The sequence below is a fragment of the Vipera berus genome (assembly GCF_964194415.1).
Source record: "Vipera berus genome assembly, chromosome: 1".
Taxonomy (NCBI): Eukaryota; Metazoa; Chordata; class Lepidosauria; order Squamata; family Viperidae; genus Vipera; species Vipera berus.
In genome coordinates, this window is record NC_138202.1 from 319,786,643 (window position 1) to 319,807,086 (window position 20,444).

At 39.0% G+C, this 20,444-nt stretch overlaps 1 protein-coding gene across 1 annotated transcript in view; it reads right to left on the reverse strand.

The window, feature by feature from the left end:
- PTK7 (protein tyrosine kinase 7 (inactive)) overlaps positions 1–20,444 on the reverse strand; it is a gene marked incomplete at its 5' end in the record, with an annotated part of 89,653 nt that overhangs the window by 48,529 nt on the left and 20,680 nt on the right. The gene's annotated exons all lie outside the window — the stretch shown is intronic.

Below are 20,444 nucleotides of genomic sequence, written 5' to 3' on the forward strand. Positions count from 1 at the left end.
GACTGAAGCATTTCCTTTCCTCCTCCATTTGGTTTATTAAACGTATTATATTAAAGAGAGTCAAGGTGAGACAAAGTTGGGCTTCTTTCTCATGCTTTTCTAGTTCATTCCAGGCTAAGATCATATTTTCCTAAAAGCTGTGGCATATTTTCTTCAAGGCCACCTCTATGCTTTTCTGGAGGAAGATGCCTCAATCTGAAAATAAGGTTCTTTTAAATTCCTTAAAATCACTGTGGGAAGAATCCAGAGAAAGAAATATTTTGGGAAATATTAAAAAGGCAGAATATATATTTCTCCAAAGGAATAATGGAGAAGACCTTTAAAAAGGCAGAAACTTCTTCCTCCCCCGCAGTCAGAAAACTCAGAAGAAACCAGCTTTTAGAAATGCAAATGTAATAATCCATTCAGGAAGATAGGGGTCAGAAACCTAGAAGCTATGAGATTAGGAAGACAAAGATCTCTAAAATCTACATACCCCACCAAAATTCTAAAAGACATGACCTTTGGGGACATAATAGGATTAACCCACCAATACCAAAAGGGCACACTCAGACTTAGGTCAAAGTACATGACACAGGAAATGCAAAGCCTCAAACAGGAACAAGAAACAACCAGCAACATGTGGTCAGCTTTCAGAGTCATGCTTCTGTATGGCTTTGTTCTTCACTAAACTACAAACTTCTTTCTAAAGCAGTTTCCATTTTGTTTATTCCCAGCTTGGACTAGACCCTGATGAAGATTTTTCTTTTTACATCACTGTTAAAGGAGTTTCTCAGTTTTGGCTGATGGTGCAGTATCTTACAACCTATTAGCAAGCCTAACTGGTTAATCTGTTTCAGGACAGAAACGGAGACCAAGGCAGTAAAGCTCATTTTTGCTATGACCACATCTTGAAGCAATTGTATTATTTTTGTCTCAGCAACTTCCTAACAGACATAGTTGAAGAATGTAACTATTCCCACAAAACAATCCACTAGGGCTCCTTGTTGTCTCTGCAGTGATCAACCTTATCTATAATGCTTCTTGGGGGGTGGGGGACTGCCAAACATAAACAGAAGAATTAATTGACAAATAAATGTATTACTGTTGCACTAAGCTTCCATTTGTAAAAATCATAAAGTGGGAAATAAATAAATGCATGAGACAACTGACAAGGAGTTAAGTGATTTTTAAAACATTTTGCAAATTCAGAATTAAATACTAATTTAACTTAGAATACGAAGACTTCATGTGGGTTTGCAAATATTTCTTCTTTCTTGTACATTCAAGATCCAATACTAACTTTACATGATAAAACCAAGAGGAGAAATAGCTCTTGCTTTACATAACCAATAAAAACTAGTCCAAAAACAACATATTTCAGATGTTGCTTATACCTTGGACAGATGTTATAAAGTAACAGGTCCCAGAGTTGATGAGACGCAGTGCTGCTTTTTTCCCTTACTATGGCACTGTGTTACACAAACATCATGCAATTATAAAGTACAGTTGTCTTCTCTCTTTAGTACAAGCGTGCACACTATACGTATATAATTTACGGTAGATCTTTATTTTTCACCACAGATGTTCGTAATTAACAAAAGAGAACAAAACAAAAGTTACTACTAAAAGCAGTATAGGAGAGATGCCCTAATTTCAAATAGTTGAAATTATTATCACCTCTGCAGCATTCAGACCTGGGAACATGGCCCAAAATGAAACAGGGTGAATCAGAGACTGAATTTATATATTGGCTTGAATTAGTCAACATCAGTACTTTTTAACAGCGGGCTTCCAAGATATCTGGCTGCATTATTTCCTTTAAAGTTGTGGAGTACACTGGAATATTTCACAGTTAAATAATTTATAATACTATCGTTTCATAATCAGCAAGCAGAAATAAATAATTTGCCTCCATATATTGCAGAGATAAGAAAACATTCAGTCTTATTGAAAACTATGCCAACCCCCCCCACATACAATTTGAAATAATATATTATATTCCTCTTCATTTTTGTTAATATGTTTAGTCTACACTTCCATGTACCTTTGAAATGTTTAAACTTTTAACTGTAGCTTCTATTTATACAGAACTTGCTGAAAAGACCAAAGTTTTGATTATTAATAAAATACAAATGAAAAATATGACTTATGAAGGTTTTTCAGTTACAACTTTTGCAGCATCCCCATGATCAAGTAATCAAAATTCAGATGCTTGGCAACTGGTTCATATTTATGACGGTTGCTGTGTTTCTGACAAGCAAAGTCAATGGGAAGCCAGATTCACTTAACAACTGTGGCAAGAAAGGTTGTAAAATGGGGCAAAACTCACTTAACAGATTTCTCACTTAACAACAGAAATTTTGCTCTCAATTGTGGTCGTAAGTTGAGGACTACCTGTATTGATAGTCATATTAACAATTGTTAATTAATTTCCAAAATATAACAAGAAAACTATACCACATACTATTTCCAATAGCAGGATGATACTATTATTAAACATTATCCTAACTGTTCAAAATACATGAAGGTTGAGAGACAATACTAGTGTTAACCTGATATTAAGATCATAAAAACTAACTGCAGGTATGTTCATTATAAAAGAGCCTTGGTGGAGCAGTGGGCTAATGCCTCCTTAAGTAACACCAGCTGCCTGCAATTAGTGCAGGTTCGCATCCCACCAGGCTCAAGGTTGACTCAGCCTTCCATCCTTCTGAGGTAGGTAAAATGAGGACCCAGATTGTTGGGGGCAATAAGCTGACTTTGTAATAATGCCGCTTGGTGTGTGTGTGAAAGCCCTAATAAGCAGGCATATACATGGAATGAAGGCTACTGCTAAGCTTGTAAGCCGCCCTGAGTCTTCGGAGAAGGGCGGGATATAAATGGAATTAGAATTAAAATAAAAAAAAATAAAAACAAGGTGTCGGGCCCGGCAGGCCCGACACCCGGCAAGGCCCCAGGATGACTCACCAGTGGGCCGGCAGATGCCCGCGACAGGCCTCGTGACCAGCCGCCGACACCCACAACCAGCCCTTCCGTTTCCGAGGCTCTCCAGCGGCCCGGGGAAGAGCGTGGCCGCCGGGACGTCCCAGCAGCCACCGGGGCCTTCCGGTGGTCCGGGGAAGAGCCGCAGACGCCCACATCCGGCCCTTCCGCCTCCGAGGCTCTCCGGACTATGTGCGGCGATGCCACATCTGTGCTACCGCAAAACCCCAGGTCGGGAAACCTTTGGGCTTACTGCAGCAAGTGGCTGACCCCACCCGGCCATGGCAAGACATAGCCATGGATTTTATTGTTGATCTACCGGAGAGCAAGGGACACACCGTCATTTGGACGGTGGTCGACTTGTTCTCCAAGCAAGCACACTTCATCCCTTGCAAGAGATTGCCATCGGCCCGGCGGCTGGCGTGGTTGTTCGTCACACAGATCTACCATTTACATGGAGTGCCGCGCCGTGTGATCTCGGACCGGGGGGTGCAGTTCACGGCACGGTTCTGGAGGGACTTTCTGCGGTACATTGGTTCGTCTCAGGGGCTGAGTACGGCCTATCACTCCAGCGCCAATGGGGCAGCAGAACACGCTAATGCTGCCGTAGAGCGGTACCTTAGGAGCTACGTTTCCTATCAACAGACCGATTGGGTGGACATGATAGCACTCGCCGAAGTGGCTTACAACAACGCCGTCCACAGCAGTACCGGCTTCTCCCCCTTCCAGGTAGTTTCCGGACGCGACTTTCTTCCCATCACTGAATGTGTCCAGGAGGAGGGGTCCCCATGCCTGCTGCAGGAGTGGATGAAACAGATTGAGGACGCCTGTGGTGCAGCAAAAAGGGCGTTGGAACGGTCTGCTGCTGCAGCCAAAGAGCAGGCGGACAGGAAGCGTAGACCATTTGACACCCCAAGAGTGGGGGACTTGGTATACCTGTCCAACAAGTACTTACGGCTCCAGGTCCCCTGCAGGAAGCTAGGACCCAAGTTCCTTGGGCCGTTTCGGGTGGTTCAGGTGGTTAACCCGGTAACAGTGCAGTTACGCTTACCGAAGTTCCTGGGTAAAATCCACCCAGTATTTCATAGTAGCTTGTTAAAGCCCGCCCCAGCGGCCACTGTGGCAGCAGGGGAGGGGGGTCCCGGGCCCATCCATGCTGACCATTACAAGGTGCAAGAGGTCCTGGATTCCAGGGTGCGGAGGGGTGCCATATAATACCTCTCTGGTGGAAGGGGTACCCGGTGGAGGAGGCCTCATGGGTGCCAGGAAAGGATGTCCACGCGCCTCGCCTAGTCCGGGCGTTCCACCGTGCCCACCCCGGCAGGCCAGGGGGGTGGAGGGGTAAAGGTATGCGTGGGGTGGACGGCCGTTTACCTGTCTTCTACCCCTGCAGGAGGACCGTTGGTAGGGGGAGGCGGCATGTCGGGCCCAGCAGGCCCAACACTCGGCGAGGCCCCGGGACGACTCACCAGTGGGCTGGCAGACGCCCGCGACAGGCCTCGTGACCAGCCGCCGACGCCCACAACCAGCCCTTCCGTTTCTGAGGCTCTCTGGCAGCCCGGGGAAGAGTGCGGCCGCCAGGACATCCCAGCAGCCACCGGGGCCTTCCGGCGGGCCGGGGAAGAGCCGCAGACGCCCGCATCCGGCCCTTCCGCCTCCGAGGCTCTCTGGCGGCCCGGGGAAGAGCGCGGCTGCCAGGACGACCCAGCAGCCACCAGGGCCTTCCGGCGGGCCGGGTTCAGCCTGGACGACTTCCGGCGAGCCGGGGTAAAGCGCGTCTGCGCAGTATCCCCATGGAAACCCTCCCCAGCAGACGGCTCGCTCCGAGGCTTTGTCTGCGTCATCAGCACAAAGGCCGCCTGCTGCCGGCCTTGCCGAGGAGCTGCGGGGCAAGCGGTGCCAGAAGACGGGCCAGGCTGTGCAGGCCGCGGCAGTTCGGGGACCTGTGGGGGGTGATGGGGGTGTAGGGACTCAGGGCTGTGAGGGGGGTTGTCCTGGCTAGGGGGTGGCTTACCGTCTGCAGTGGTGGTGGGTCGGGGACAGGGAGGGTACGTACCTATGGTACGGGACGGAGGTCCACAAGGAGAGCAGGGTCCAAAGGTTGGAGGCCAGGGGTGGTGGTGCTTAAGTAGGGAGTGTAGGTTGTTGGCTTGTTTGGGCGTGGTGATGGGTGTCGGCCTCGCCGGCTATTTAGCAGCATTGGTTGTGCTGTGCAACCAACGCTGACTTCATTTGTCTTCGGGTGAATGTTTATGGAGCGGAATAAACGTTGCTCAGAAGAACCAGCTCTCATTCCAGTCGCATTCTTTTGCCTCGTCGGACGGGGGGGCTGATACAAGGATTCAAAAATTTGCAGATTTGGATGAATCAAATAATAGCTCTCAAGTTGAGGGTAATGAGGTTAATTCTGAAAATTGTTCCTGAAAGACCAAAGCTAAAATATAAGCAAAACTATAAGCTTGAACGTATAGTAATTGTACAAAGAAAAATTCAAAAACTTTTGCCAAAGAAACATTCAATAACTTGTATAATTATTTAAAATATTGTAATGAAATAAATGTATTTCTCAAATAATCAAACTTGGGAAGTAATTTACACATGCATGGAAAAAAATTCAAATTATAGATGTAAATGCTTCCTGAAAATTCAGAAAAACAAATGACAAAATTATAATCCTCAATCTTCAAACTTTATACATCTTTATATGTCAAAACTGCTGCTATAAATACTCAAATTTATATAATAATTGGACTTAAACTCATATATTATTAAAATGAGGTTAGTACTAGAAATTCTTGGTTTCTCTATAAAATATAATTACCTACTAAAAAGAACCTTATGCTTTCCTCCCTCTCCTATAATTTATTTATTACAAATTTTACAAGAGGTTCTAAAACCAAGATTATTTAAAAAAAAATGTAGGGGCACGTAAAGGTAAAATATTCCTTGCCTTAAACTTGATTTATTTTATTTTTAAATATACTTAACCACCTTAATATTCACTAGATAATTTGCTTGGGCAAATATTTATGAAGGAAATACTACATTCTTTTTCAAAAATTTCAAATGGTAATTGATTACCAGTACAATTTGAAAATGGTTCAGAGCTTTATAACATTCCAATTTTCTAACAACTGTAATATTATTTATGAATTCTTTGATGCTATCATACAAATAATCCTAAGTGGCAGTCAGACCCATTTGCCAGTGGCACAAAGAGCAAGAACCTGGAAAAGCTCAGAAGTCACTTAGTAAAGACAGAACTATCCCTAAGAATATTGTACAGGGAACACTTTCATGTGCTTCTGCTAATCAAGCAGAAATTAAATTAGAATGGTACATCTTAGAACTGGAGCTGATTAATTGCAAATTAACCTGAAGATGAACACTCTTTCTTTAATCATCCCCTTAATATCAGGGTACTTTATGTATCTCAGTCTACTACTATGAGAGACAGTTTTTTTTATATTCAGTATAGAGGACAAGCAATGGAAGTTAAATGTATATTTGGATATATAATGATGTGGAACAAAATATCTAATGTGTACAGCAATGTCACATTATGTGAATTTACATTTAAATTATGTTTCACAAGGTCTTAGAACTTCCTATAATTTATTTTTAGTTTTTTATATATCCAACATCCAGCTTTACGCAAGCAATCCCAGCACATATTTCCTGAAACAACTTTCTGGTCAATATTTATTCTCTTTACTTTTCTCACAAATCCCAATTTTCAAATATTTTCCAGTTTGTAATAGAAGTATGTTTGACTGACAGAAAACACCTTCATATAATAGCAGGATCTACAACTTGAAAAATGTGGCTGCTCTTTCATTATAAAGGATTTTTGCTCTTCATTTCCATGTTTTGGCCTTTAAAAAAAGAGGAAAATTTGGATTCTTGCAACTAACAGAAAAAGCCTGTTAGAAAAGCCTGCTTCATTCTTAATAGTGGCAGGATATATTTTAAATCATTTTTCTGATTAAAATTATTGGAAGTAAAATCTAATATAGGTAGACTTTGACTCACAACCACAACTGACCCCAAAATTTATGTTGCTGAGACATTTGTTAAATGAATTTTGCTCCATTTTACGACCTTTCTTGCCATAGTTGTTAAATGAATCTGGCTTCTGACTTGCTTGTCAGAAGGTCGCAACACAGGACCTACAATCGTCATAAATATGAACCAGTTGCCAAGCATCTGAATTTTGATTACGTGACCATGGGGATGCTGCAATGGCTGTTAAGTGTTAAAAAGTCATAAGTCACTTTTTTCAGTGCCATTGTAACTTTGAACAGTCACTAAACGAATGGTTGTAAGTCAAGAACTATCTGTAGTCTATGATTTCCAGCTGTACAATAACATGTTACATCTATTTTTTTTCTGTTATTCTGAGATACACTTCAATAAAAGAGCTAATAGAAAAATTACCGTTACTCTGATTTAAGCATTTCAATAAGCAAGCAACATTATTCCCAGGTGTGTTTTGATCCACTAGGTCCCTGTCCGGACTAAGATTAAAAGCAAATAAAAAAGCAGTGGGAACACTGGTAACAGCATATGCATCAAGTTATAAAAATGGTCCATGTTGACTACAGTTTTATGCGGCAAAAGTACAGTCCTGGAAATAACCTCCACGATTTGGAAAGCTGTTACTGGTCAAGATAAATAACCCTGAGAGACATAGGATGGATTCTACCAAAGAAAGCTCTTTAAATGGATATTAACCTCTGAATAGTATGCAGCTGTGGCCTTCCTGTCTTACTCTCTTGATCGATAATTAGCAAAGCTCACTAAAATAGGCTTTCTCCAAATCTCACAGGTTTGATAATTTCATCTTCATATGAATCCCTTTCTATTGTTAAAGACAGACAGCTGTCTTCTCTAAATCTGTAAATACTGAGGAGTGGGGGGAGGTGAACAAAACTTTCATTTGCAACACACATTAATTCTGTGCTTCCCAGTCACATATAAAGAACTGTAGCAAGCATAAGCACAGAGTTCTAAAATTGTTAAAGACAATGATGGGGGGGAGGAGATGGGGGGGACAGGGGCCCATTGTAAGCTTCAAGCTAAAACTAGAAATATCAGGAGATTTTATTCTATCCTTATCTGAGTTTCAGAGATTTTGTGAGGAGAAATTAAACTAACTCTACAGAAAGACAAATATCAACTAGAATTATTCTTTACAAAATTCTGATACAGTACTCCAAACTAATAGTCTGAAAACATATTATAGAATTATCTCCATAAAGCAGCAGCAGCAGAATTTGTTAAACTGCTGCTGAAAGCAAAGTGGAAACTATGAGCTATAATTGGAAACACTGAAACCGTTGGATTGAAGAAGCATCTCATTAATGTTGCAGCTTTTGTAGATGGCATGATGTTTCAAGCAGGAGTTCAGAGAAGTCTGTGGTCCCAAATAAACAATAATTATTTGAACTGTTTTAGGATGATTTGCCTTGGTCAGAATGAGTTGGAATACTTGCAAATTTGGTCAGACTCTACAAACCATCATACAAACTACAAATCCATAGAATGTATTCTATAATACAGTTGTCGTAGCACAATAAAAAAGTATATAACACATGAAGTGTTACATGTTGAGTATCTATAATCTTTATTGTCAACTAGAAATAGCTATTCTGCTAGGCCAGACATGTCAAACACAAGGCCCGGGGGCCGGATCCGGCCCGTGAACTGGTTTCATGTGGCCCGCGAAGCCATCCTGGAAACAGTGAGGGAACGGCCCCCACTGCCTTGGCTCTGGCCCAGAGACCCTCCTTCTGACAGAGACCCTCAGATCTGTCCCACTCCTGCCCAGGCCCCCATAGGCACCCTTGATGTGAACGATGTAGAGCTGGCCACGCCCACCCAGTAGGCCATATGCACTCTAGCCACGCCCACCCAGTAGGCCATGCCCACCCAGGCCACGCCCACCCAGCCCCCTGAGGGCAACCGCAATACTGATGCAGCCCTCAATGAAATTGAGTTTGACTCCCCTGTGCTAGGCAATCATATGGAGATCTTACTCTATTAGGAATGTCTCCTTTTATATGCATTAAATATGTATTAAGTTTAATATATAAATACATTATTTCCCATTTTGGAAACTTGTATAAGCCCTGTTTAATCTGAAGCTGTCCAGATAGATTGAATTACATACAAAATTCCACAAGAATGTTGTCAGGAATTTCTGGAAACTGTATTCTTATAGATCTGGAGACTACCAGGCTGTGGAAGACCCACATTCCCATATTAATATGGGAAAATAAACCACCGAATTTTGGAAAAATCTAAAAACAGCAATCCTATAATCTTTTGTGACCTGGAACGCATGCACTGATTTTGCATCAAATCCATGTTTTCTTGAGAACAAGTCCTTACAGATTGGATTTACTCTAACATGACAACCTAATTATGACCTGTTTAGTTTTAAAACCATTTATTGAATCTAATATCATACCTATTTATTGATTTGATGGAAGTTTCTAACAGCAATTGACTGAACTACTTAGTTAAAGATAACTGGAGCAACCAGAAATCCTTGTTAAAGATTGAATATTCAGCACTAAAGAATAATTTGAAATACTGTAGTTAAGAAAGGTAGGATAAAAGAATAGTGTTATGACAGCTGCAAAAACAAAAAATAAAAATAAAATGGCTTAGAAAGGAAAGTCTGGAGAAAAAGAATGATAAGAGATCAAGTCCATCAGAAGCATTCAAAATACTGTATGTATTTTTTAAAAATGTGGCACAGATATTCATATATTGATCAGGTTCACATGTCTATTAATCCAAACTAACTGTATAAAACAACAGCAACAACAACAATAATATGCCACCTGACTCTCAGTGGTCCTGGGTGGCTTACAATCATTAAAACATTTAAAAACAAATAGGAATATCACCACCATCCTCACAAATATAAAGATAGAAAAATAACCTTGAGAGGAAGGAAGGAAGGAAGGAAGGAAGGAAGGAAGGAAGGAAGGAAGGAAGGAAGGAAGGAAGGAAGGAAGGAAGGAAGGAAGGAAGGAAGGAAGGAAGGAAGGGGCATCAGTCATTCTCTTCAAAGAAGTCATTCTCTTCAAAGACCTAGCAAAAGAGCCAGGTCGTTAAGGCCCTTGGAAATATAGGCGGAAGCTATTGAAATTTCAGGGGGAATCTCATTCCAAGGACAGAATACTATCTTCCTGATCTTCCAGGAGTCTTCATGTCCATGCAGCTTTTTGTCAACTATATGGAAATGGGATAGTGCTGCTTTTTTCTAGTGCTGGTAACTACTTTTAGAATTCTAAATGTCACAGCACTGGGACATATCAGGCAACACTTTGCCAAAACCAGATCTGCTCATCTAATTGTCACCCAGCTTGCTGAAAATCTCTTCTTTCAAAATACAGGGGATGGGGGACAGACGGTAACCCTTTTCTGTAGGAGAAAAGGCTTACCACTTTTTCTTGCAGAGGGGTATGATGATAATCTTGAAGAAGAAATGCAAGAGCAGTTCAATAAACATCAGTTGAGCATGAGAAAGAGGAGGGAATGAGAAAGCAGCTCAACATTGCTCTGCCTTGATTGGGCGGGGAGATACAAGGGGATAGGGGAAACTGCCAGGTTTTCAAGATTCTGTTACTGTAGCCTACACCAACAGAGTACCAATAGACTTTGTGGTGGTGTTTCATGACCTAGCCTACCTTGAAGGGTTAACAGTGATAGCCTCCACTTTGTGAAACACTCTCTCACAGAGTACCTTCAGCCTGCACTAAAACAGAAGAGTTTTGATTCGTGTGTCTTTGGCCAAAATGACTTCTTTAACCATTTAAAATGAGATATTTTGAACATATTCCATACATTCTACAGCAGCTCTCTTGAAGAATTTGCAGCTATAGTAAAAGAATTTGGGAAATACTGTAGTACAAAAGATGTCTTTTTAAATTAAGAAACATTTCACTTTGGGGGAAAAATGCCCATTTTTAATTCCTGTTAAAATGATTGTTCTGGAATCTGACAGTTATTTCCCTTTTTTTAAAAAAAAAACTGGGATCCTGTTCAGACTTATTTAAAACAAAATGTTGTAGACACAAGAGTAGAAATACTTAGAGGTATCCACTATACTTTGAGTGGATAAGGAGTTCTGTGAGGAAGATATAAGCCATCTGGAGTTATTAAACCACTGCTTGTTGTTGTTAGCTGCGAAGTCATGTCCGACCCATCGCAACCCCGTGGATAACATTCCTCCAGGCTTTCCTGTCCTCTACCATCTTCTGGAGTCCATTTAAGCTCACGCCTACTGCTTTAGTTACTCCATCCAGCCACCTCATTTTCTGTCGGACCCTTCTTCTATTGCCCTCAATCTTTCCCAGCATTAGGCTCTTTTCCAGTAAGTCTCTTCTCCACTGCTAGTTTTTCAAATGATATACTGCTACTGGAATTGCAGTATAAAGTATTCATCTGGGAAAAATGATGCAATCATTACAAAAGCATCCATAAGAATCAACTGTCCACCCCCTACTCAGCATGTGTGCTCTATTGTTTATTATTCCATCACAATGCAGACAGGGTAAGTGTTCTTATGCTTCTCTTCAAACTGGTTTGTGGACCTGAGTTGTTAAAAGAAGACAGAACTTTTGCCTTAGATATTTCAGAGGATTTGTTCTTTCAGCATTCTTTCTTCCTGTTTAGGGATTTTCAAGGACTTTTAAAATCCTTTATGCTGCATACCTTTTCAGAGAAATCACTTCAAAGAATCTCCTGGCAATGCAGCTGTTACAGCAATTTATTGTTTTAAGCACAGGCTTAAAACCACCAACAATCACCCCCATTTTATCCTAGATTATAGACATTTAAGAGAAAGTACCAAAAATAGATTAATAGATTAAACAATCACATTTAAGTATATCCACTTTTTACTTTTATTTCTACATTTTCCTGTTTTATCAATACTAGAAGTTTGCTTCATTCAAGCAAATTTCTGGACTTACTCCTAGTGACAGATTTTCAACAACAAATAAGGGGGAATGGATTTGGGGGAAACTAAGAATTTTTACCACAAGTTTAGAAACAAATAAATGTAATTTCATTTGTATCAGGACTATACTCCCATAGGGGTATGTGCAAAATACATTTTGTGTTGAATCCAGAACCATTGCATTCTTGAAGTTCTGCTCGCCATTTTAAGTCAGAAAACCTGTAATATTTTGGTTCTTTTGGGTTTGAAACAAAGCAAAATATGGAAGTGTCCCTGATTTTACAGGACAAAGAGGGAAAGGCTGGTGCATGTCACTCTCTTCCCTTTTTTCCTCAGCAGTTTCTAGTGATGTATATTCCAATCACTGGCCTGCCATCTCCCCACCCCACATCTTCTCAGCACCTGCCTTCTTCTCCTGTTTCCTCTAAGCCATCACAGCTTATGTGCTAGGCTTTTTCCTGTTCTCCCCTTACCTCTAAATCTCTTCTGTCTAGGACAGACATGTCAAACTCGTGACATCACATGACGTCACGCAACATATTGGGATGATTTTGCCATTGCCAGCAATGGGGTGGGCGTGGCTTCCGCATGACGCATCCGGCCCACGGGCCGGCAGTTTGACACCCCTGGTCTAGGACATGCTCCTTAAGGTCTAGGCCTAAAACAACACAACCCAGTTTCATTCCACGCATGGTCCCAAACAACTGAGACACAAATCCAATCAGCTGTTCCCTATTTGTGCATGGATGTTTTTTCCAATCCCTATTTCGAGTTTCTCTTCCCCCCCACCAACTCCCCTGTAGGCTAGAGATCAACTGCAGGAATGCAAAGCAGAACCCCAGAAGGAAAGCCTTCTTTTTAGTAGCTTTGCCTAGGGCTCATTTGTGACAGGAAAACAGCCTAATTACTTTTCGGGTGTTCTTCTGCTGGTAGACAAAGATTTTTTAAAATGAGCCTGGCTCTGATTTTTAAGTGAAACAACAGTTTTTTATTGATATGTCTTAATTATGTTTAACTATAACCTTAATTTTATTACTGTTTTCAGTATTTGTATTGAAAATACAAAATATATACACATTTTTTAAAAACAGACTTTAAAGTTTTACTTAAGAATTGCCAGAGTTAAGCATATCTGCAATTTGTTGACGGCTTAGGTTTTCTTGCATGCATTTAATGTATTTGTTTATTGTCTCTGGAAGCAGCCTTTCATGCATACATCTGTTTACTATGAATCCTTGCTCAAAAAATTCAAGCTGGAGGGTGACATTTGCACCAAAAGAAATTACTTATATTATTAATACAATCTGTCCAATCTACCCAGGCAGAAGATGAAACCAGGAGACTGTGAGTTCTAGTCCTGCCTTAGGCATGAAAGCTGCCTGGGTGTCTTGGGCCAGTTACTCTCTCACATACCAACTCACTTCACAAAGTTGTTGTGGGGAAAAGAGGAGGAGGAAGGGGTATTGTGTGTACTCACACCTTGAATTATTTATAAAAATAATAAAAGCAGGATAATTTAAAAAAATATCAAAGATTTGACTGGCAGATGTCCCATTTGTATTCTGGGTTTGAGGGAACACAATATGATTCTATCAGGTATACAAGGATATTTGTATTAAGGCCAATTATTGCTGGATTTTTTTTAACATGGCCTCTGGTTTGGCTGAGCTCTTCAGAAATTTTCTTCCTGTTATCTAAATTAAAATAATATTATTTTAGAAATGTCTGCATAATGATTTTTCCAGTATTGAAAACAATATATTCTGGACTATAAACATTACCTTTTCTCATTTCTTCAACCAGGCTTCCCTTCCCCCCCACCCCCACCCCAATATTAAAGGATAATAATATAGAGACCAGAAGAAACTTCCAATGGTTGGCTTTTGTCCAAGTTTCTACCTTTTTCCATGTTTTAATTTTTTTATTTTTAATTCCATTTATATCCCGCCCTTCTCCGAAGACTCAGGGTGGCTTACAAGCTTAGCAGTAATGCATTGATTAGCAATAAAAACCATGTTTTTGATATCTTCCTTGCCTTACATTAGATTTTTCCACTCTTAAAAGTTCTCATTAAATAAAAATCACTATATTAAAAAACGAATCAAAGTAAGGAATGTGATGCATTCTTCTGGGCTAGTTATAGTCATTTAAGATCTTTTTTGTATACATTTTCCTTCATTTATTTAGGTCTCTCATTTTAGAAATCTTATAAATGGAAAACTGAATTGAATGCCAGGAATGGCTCTACCATATTATAAAATCAATCCTATTTGTTTTAAACAAAAAAATAGATGGAAGGATTCATTTAGAACACATTATTAGGAAAACCAGTTATATCAAGGTAATGCAATATTTTCAATAAACCAGATGATGACAATGCACTTAAAAACCTAGCATTAATTTGCTTTTGAATTTCAGAGAGAAGAACACTATATAATAAAGAGAAATGTTTCTTTCTTTTTTTATTGAAAAGTTTTAAAATACATTTTTGAATACAAAAAAAAACCCTCCTCCCCCCCTCTCCCCAACCCCTCCCCTCCCCCGACTTTCCAGAGCTAAATACAGGGTATAAAAATACACATAAACATAATCTAAAATACGCTAACAACAATAAAACATTAAATTCTATCGCACTTTAACTCTCCATCGTCAAAATAATAATAAAATAACTACAAACTAATTATACATCATATAGATCCACTACTTATTCAAATGCTAAATGAAACTTTTTAGTCCCATATTTGTTCTGGATATAATCAATCCATCTCCTCCATTCCACAATATATCTCTGTTGCGATTGGTCTTTCAAATACGCTGAAATCTTCGCCATTTCCACCAAGTTAGAAACTTTTAAAGTCCACTCTTGTATAGTCGGCAGTTCTTCCTTCTTCCAATATTGTGCTACTAAAAGTCTCGCTGCCGTAATTAAATTCAACATCAACTTAATATCTGTAGCAGTAGTATCTGTAATAATACCCAATAAAAACATTTGCGGAGAAAACTTTATCCTTTTCTTAAATATCTTTTGCATATTCCACCAAATTTTTATGCAAAAAGCTTTAACCTTTTTACAAGTCCACCATATATGAAAATACGTTGCGTCCTCACAACCACACCTCCAACATTTAGGCTTGCAGTTCGTAAAGAGAAATGTTTCTTAACAAAGATAAACAACTTTGTTCTGTACTGTTTACATTTTGTTCTATTTACATTTGCAATTTGTCATTCCTTAAAAGCAGCTCAGAGTACTCTGGTCATACAACACTCTAAGAAGGCTCAGTGTAAAAGGCAGTGAACTGCCAAAATTCATAAGCAATATTTTTGCAAGTTATATAGCAGTCACATTTGCCACAGCAATTATAAGATTCCAACATGCCACCCAGAAACAGCAGTGAATTTATGAACATCTCTCTTGACACTTACCAGGTTCTTTTTCCCTAGTTAAATTAATATTAAATACACAATAATGTGAAATCACAGCTGCCAGTCCTTTGGTTGGTTTGGCCTTCATATGCATCTAGTTTGTCCCAAGAACATAGGACATCATAATGCATTGGCATAGTATATGTACGGATCCAAGTAGTGCGGCCTTTTGTAATTGACAGGTGGAAATTTTGTAAATATGCAGATTTTCTAAGTGGTGTCCAAGTTTTTTTTGGTATGGCATCCAGTATACTGATAACCACTGGGACTATCACGTCCAGTTTATGCCATAATCTTTCAACTTTGATTTTCAGATCTTAATACTTTGTAATCTTCTCCAATCTATTCTACTATTCTACTATCCCTTGGTATTGCCGTATCAATTATCCACACTCCTTTTTTCCCCCAACAACAGTTAAATCTGCTGGTATGTTACACACCAAGACTTAATCAGCATTGTAACAACCTCACAACCCATCAATATTTGGGCTCAGGAAACATCCTGGCCTAGCACCTGGAGGAACAGCTAGGCCTTCATAGTTTTCCAGAAAGCCGGAAGGGTCAGGTGGCTTCAAGATCTCAAGGAGGAGGTTGTTCTATTGGTGTAGAGAGTAAGGAAGATGACTTTGACAAAAAATAAGTCAAACAAAGATGATAAAGGGTCCGTAAGCTAAATTATATGATGAACAGTTGAGGGAGCAAGGTATGTTTAGCCTATCAAAGAGAAAGTTTAGGGGGGACATGATAACTGTCTTCCAGTACTTGAGAATTAACACAGAGAAGAGGAGATTGATTTATTCTCCAAAGCACCAAAGGGCAAGACAAGAAGTAATGGATAGAAGCTTGTTAAACTGAGATCCAACCTAAAAGAAGAAATTTTCTGACAATGAGAATGATTAATCAGTGGAATAGCTTGCTTCCTGGAGTTCTCAGTGCTCCATCACTAGAGAAATATGCAAGAACTATCCTAGGCAAAAGAAGATTTTTTTTTAATCCAGAGAAGCAGAAAAGTATTTAGAAGCAGCTTAGGCAATTACTGCCTTCCTTCACTAAGGAGGAGATATAGCACAATCAGACTTACAAGAATCTATTATTAGTGCCAATCTCAATTAAATTTTAGCTTTTCAATGTAATTTATTTCCTAATCATGTCTATCAAGAAAACAGAACATGCACCGTGACAGAGAAGACACATCTTCTGGATCGTACAAAATGGTATTATTTAAAAGTATGCCATCAAAGCATATACATCCTATTGGATTTGATGAGATGGTAGGACCCTTGGGGAAAGGCAATCCCACAAATAATTTGTGATAGGCAAGGCTTGAAAAGTGATATTTAGTACCTTCCATTGTACTTGGAAACATACTAGGTCTCTCAGTGTATCCAGAACTATCTATATCACTGCATTCTGGACCAGCTGAAGCTTCTGAAAACTTTTGAAGGTCAGCCAGTTCCAGTAGTCTAATCATGAGCAGAATTTCCATGAGCACAAGATTCATTTGTGCAAAACACTCACTAGCCATGGATGCAACCTGCTGTTCAAGTAGAAATTTTGAGTCCAAAAAGACTTCCAAACTGGGCACCAAATCCCCTCAAGGGAGTGCTTCTCCATCAAGAGTTAACAGTAACAAATCTTCAGATCCAAGGTTTTAAAACCCAAGGCTACTTGCCAAGGCTGACTTACAGCCTAATTTTTCCCATTCATACCCTCACAGCCTCCAGGGATTGAGCGAGCATCTTGATGGCATCACTTGTCATGGAAATAGTGGAAATACATAACTGAAAATCATCAGCATATTGATATTTCACTCGTGCCAATGAATAACATTGTGCAGCACTTTCTTGCAAATGTTAAAATAGGAATAGAAAAATAGCTAACCCCTGAAGCACCACACATAAAAGAGACCTATGGCTAGACCTCTTTCCCCCTACTGGAACTAACTCTGGAAGAAAGAGGAGAACCACCACAAAATAGTTCCTCTCCACTCCCATCTCCCTAAATTGATCCAAAAGTATACCATTATCAATGGTATCAAAAGTCACTGAAAGATCCAGAGGAGCCAGGGTGCACAAAACATGACTGATGCAATGTGGTTGATCAGCTATTTATAAACACATAGCTAAAGGGAACAGAAAAGAGTTTAGGTATGCATTGGATAATATAAATATGCAAGTTAGCCTGCATTAAAAGCCACAAAATGGTGATCAACTTCAGAAGAACTGAAAGGTTTGGCCACATTAATGCATTATTCATCATATAATTCTACTTCAAATACTGCTTCTTTTCTTACCCCTTGCACCTAAACATATTAAAACCATTTGCATAGTAAAAAATATCTAAGCATTTTCTGAAAATTTGTTTAAAAATAAAAAATCAATCAACTGAAGAACATAATGTATATTTGCAAGAGAAAATGGCCAACAATAACATCAGGCAATTAGGAGGAAAGAGTCAATTCAAGTGAAGTATATGGAAGAATGGCTAACTAAATTGTGGGAGTGCACTTTGATGTCCAGAATAACTTCATATTTGAAAATCACATCTGAAGTAAAATTCAGTTCTATTTGGAAACTTATTTTTAGACTGTAACTTTATATAAGGAATTGTGCCACATTCAAACTTGGCTTTCAGAGTTGATATTCTGACATGGACTCTACATATGATTTACAGTGTACCGTAATTTATTATCCTCTATATTTTTTCTTCCTTTTCTTCTTTTAGGACTTCAACTATGCTAACAAAATACCCTAAAAATAGATACGAAAATTCTCAAACTATTATAAAATTTTAATTATGGACATATCAGTAATGATATTTTTACATTAATTGGCTATCTGCATGCATTTTACCCCTTGTTTTTTAAAATTGGTATTCTCTAATTTATAATCTTTTAAATTTGTATTTGTATTTTTTCATGCCTTTCTATAATTATATTTATAAAGGATGTTGAAATAACATGGATTTATATAACTTAAATTCTGTATGTGAGTTCTTTGCTTTCCCCTTGTATGCATAAATTTATCAGATTATGTATAAAATTTGTTTATAAATAAATTTATAAAATTTATAATTTTATAAAATAAATAAATGTAATTATGTCAATGCTGCAAACACTGGCATGTCTTTGCACTGACAATATAAGAGGCAGCCTTTTGCTTTAACTGTTTGGCTTTGAATCACTAAAGCGCGGGAGGGATTCAACCCGGCTGTTTTAAGAAGATAAGAAATAGTGCACTTCAAGGGAAAGAAGTGAAACTTCGTGTGTTAAGCTAATTGGTGAATGTGATTCATGACGTGTAATTAAGGGAGGGAGATTCTGTAGGATATGATATGTCAAGGGGAGGAGAATTCAGATTCATCCATCCATGAGTGCCGATGCTCCATTCTGCTCATTATAGACTTTTTAGAATAAATAATCATGCAGTGCTCTTTGATGTGTCTCTTTAATCGGAATCATGACAAATTATTTATAAAATTTATAGGCTGCTTATCTTATCTCAAGATAACTCTGGGCAGCTTCTATTCTAATCTAGCATGGTTTCTATGAAGCATTTCTCCACACAATCTTTCTTACACTGGCTAGTGAGAACATATTTTTTACAGCAAAACATCAAAGCACATGCCTACATATTAACATTGTTAACAGAGAGAACTTTAATCTAGCAGCTCCACAACTGTGGAATGTTCTTTCAGGAGATGTCCACTTAGCACATACATCAGAACGCTTTAGCACAAAGATTCTTAAAATGTATTTCAGGCCTTTTATGCTTCTATTATTTTAATAATATAATCTTTTATTGATCAAATTAATACTGATCAAATAGAATCTGTAAATGTTTCAATAGGTAACAGCATATGATTTTATGTAACTACTATGTTTTGTTTCATTTTGTTGATATAATTACACTTCTTAATTTTTATTAATTTCTAGTGTTTGCTTCATTGTATGTTTACATATTTACTGAAACCTGGCCATTCAGTTCTACTGAGTCCAATTCCTTGCTTAGCACAGAAACTCTTAGCACTGATCTGTTATAAAGTTTCTCCTAGCGTTTCCCCTTTTTGCTTATATAAATATTTTTTGCTTTCAGAACAACTGCTATGCAGAGTTACCTCAAAAATATAAATACAATAATCTGGCCTGTGCAAAAATGTAATCTGCAGCAGGCATATATTTGACATTCCTTTGAGAAAACATTTATATTTGCTGAATCTATTTCATTCGTTTCTTTGCATCACTGAGTCATGGAGTGAATGTTGATATTACCAGCCTTCAGTATAGAGGTAAACACCAACATTGACAGGGTAAGCTACTATAGGTAGTCCTTGATGTACAATTGAGTCCAAGAGTTTTGTTGCTAAGTGAGACATTTGTTAAGTGAGATTTACCCCATTTTCTGACTTTTCTTGCCACTGCAGTTGTTAAGATAGTAAGTGAATCTGGCTTCCCCATTGACTTTGCTTGTCAGAATATCACAAAAGATGATCACATGACCCCGAGACACTACAACCGTCATAAATTTGAGTCAGTTGCCAAGCGTCTGAATTTTGATCATGTGACAATGGGAATGCTGCAACAGTCGTAAGTGTGAAAAGTGGTCATAAGTCATTTTTTCAGTGTCGCTGTAATTTTACATGTCATTAAAGAACTGTGGTGGCGCAGTAGTTAGAGTGCAATATTGCAGGCTAATTCTGCAGACTGTCGACTGCCAGCAGTTCAAATGTCACCAGCTCAGGGTTGACTCAGCCTTCCATCCTTCTGAGGTCGATAAAACGAGGACCCAGATTGTTGGGGGCAATAGGCTGACTCTGTAAACCGCTTAGAGGCCTGTAAAGCACTGTGAAGTGGTATATAAGTCTAAGTGCTACTGCTATTGCTAAATGAATTGTTGTAAGTCAAGGACTATCTGTACTATATAAAATGATAGAAAGCTCTACTCCCTTCTAGCACTTATGATATTATCTACTTGGGTAATGAAACACCTGCAAGAAAAAACTAAGCTGTGAGAGCACCAAAGACCCCACACAGAGACAGATAAATTACTAACCCTGGTAGAAATAAAAGCTATCACTATTT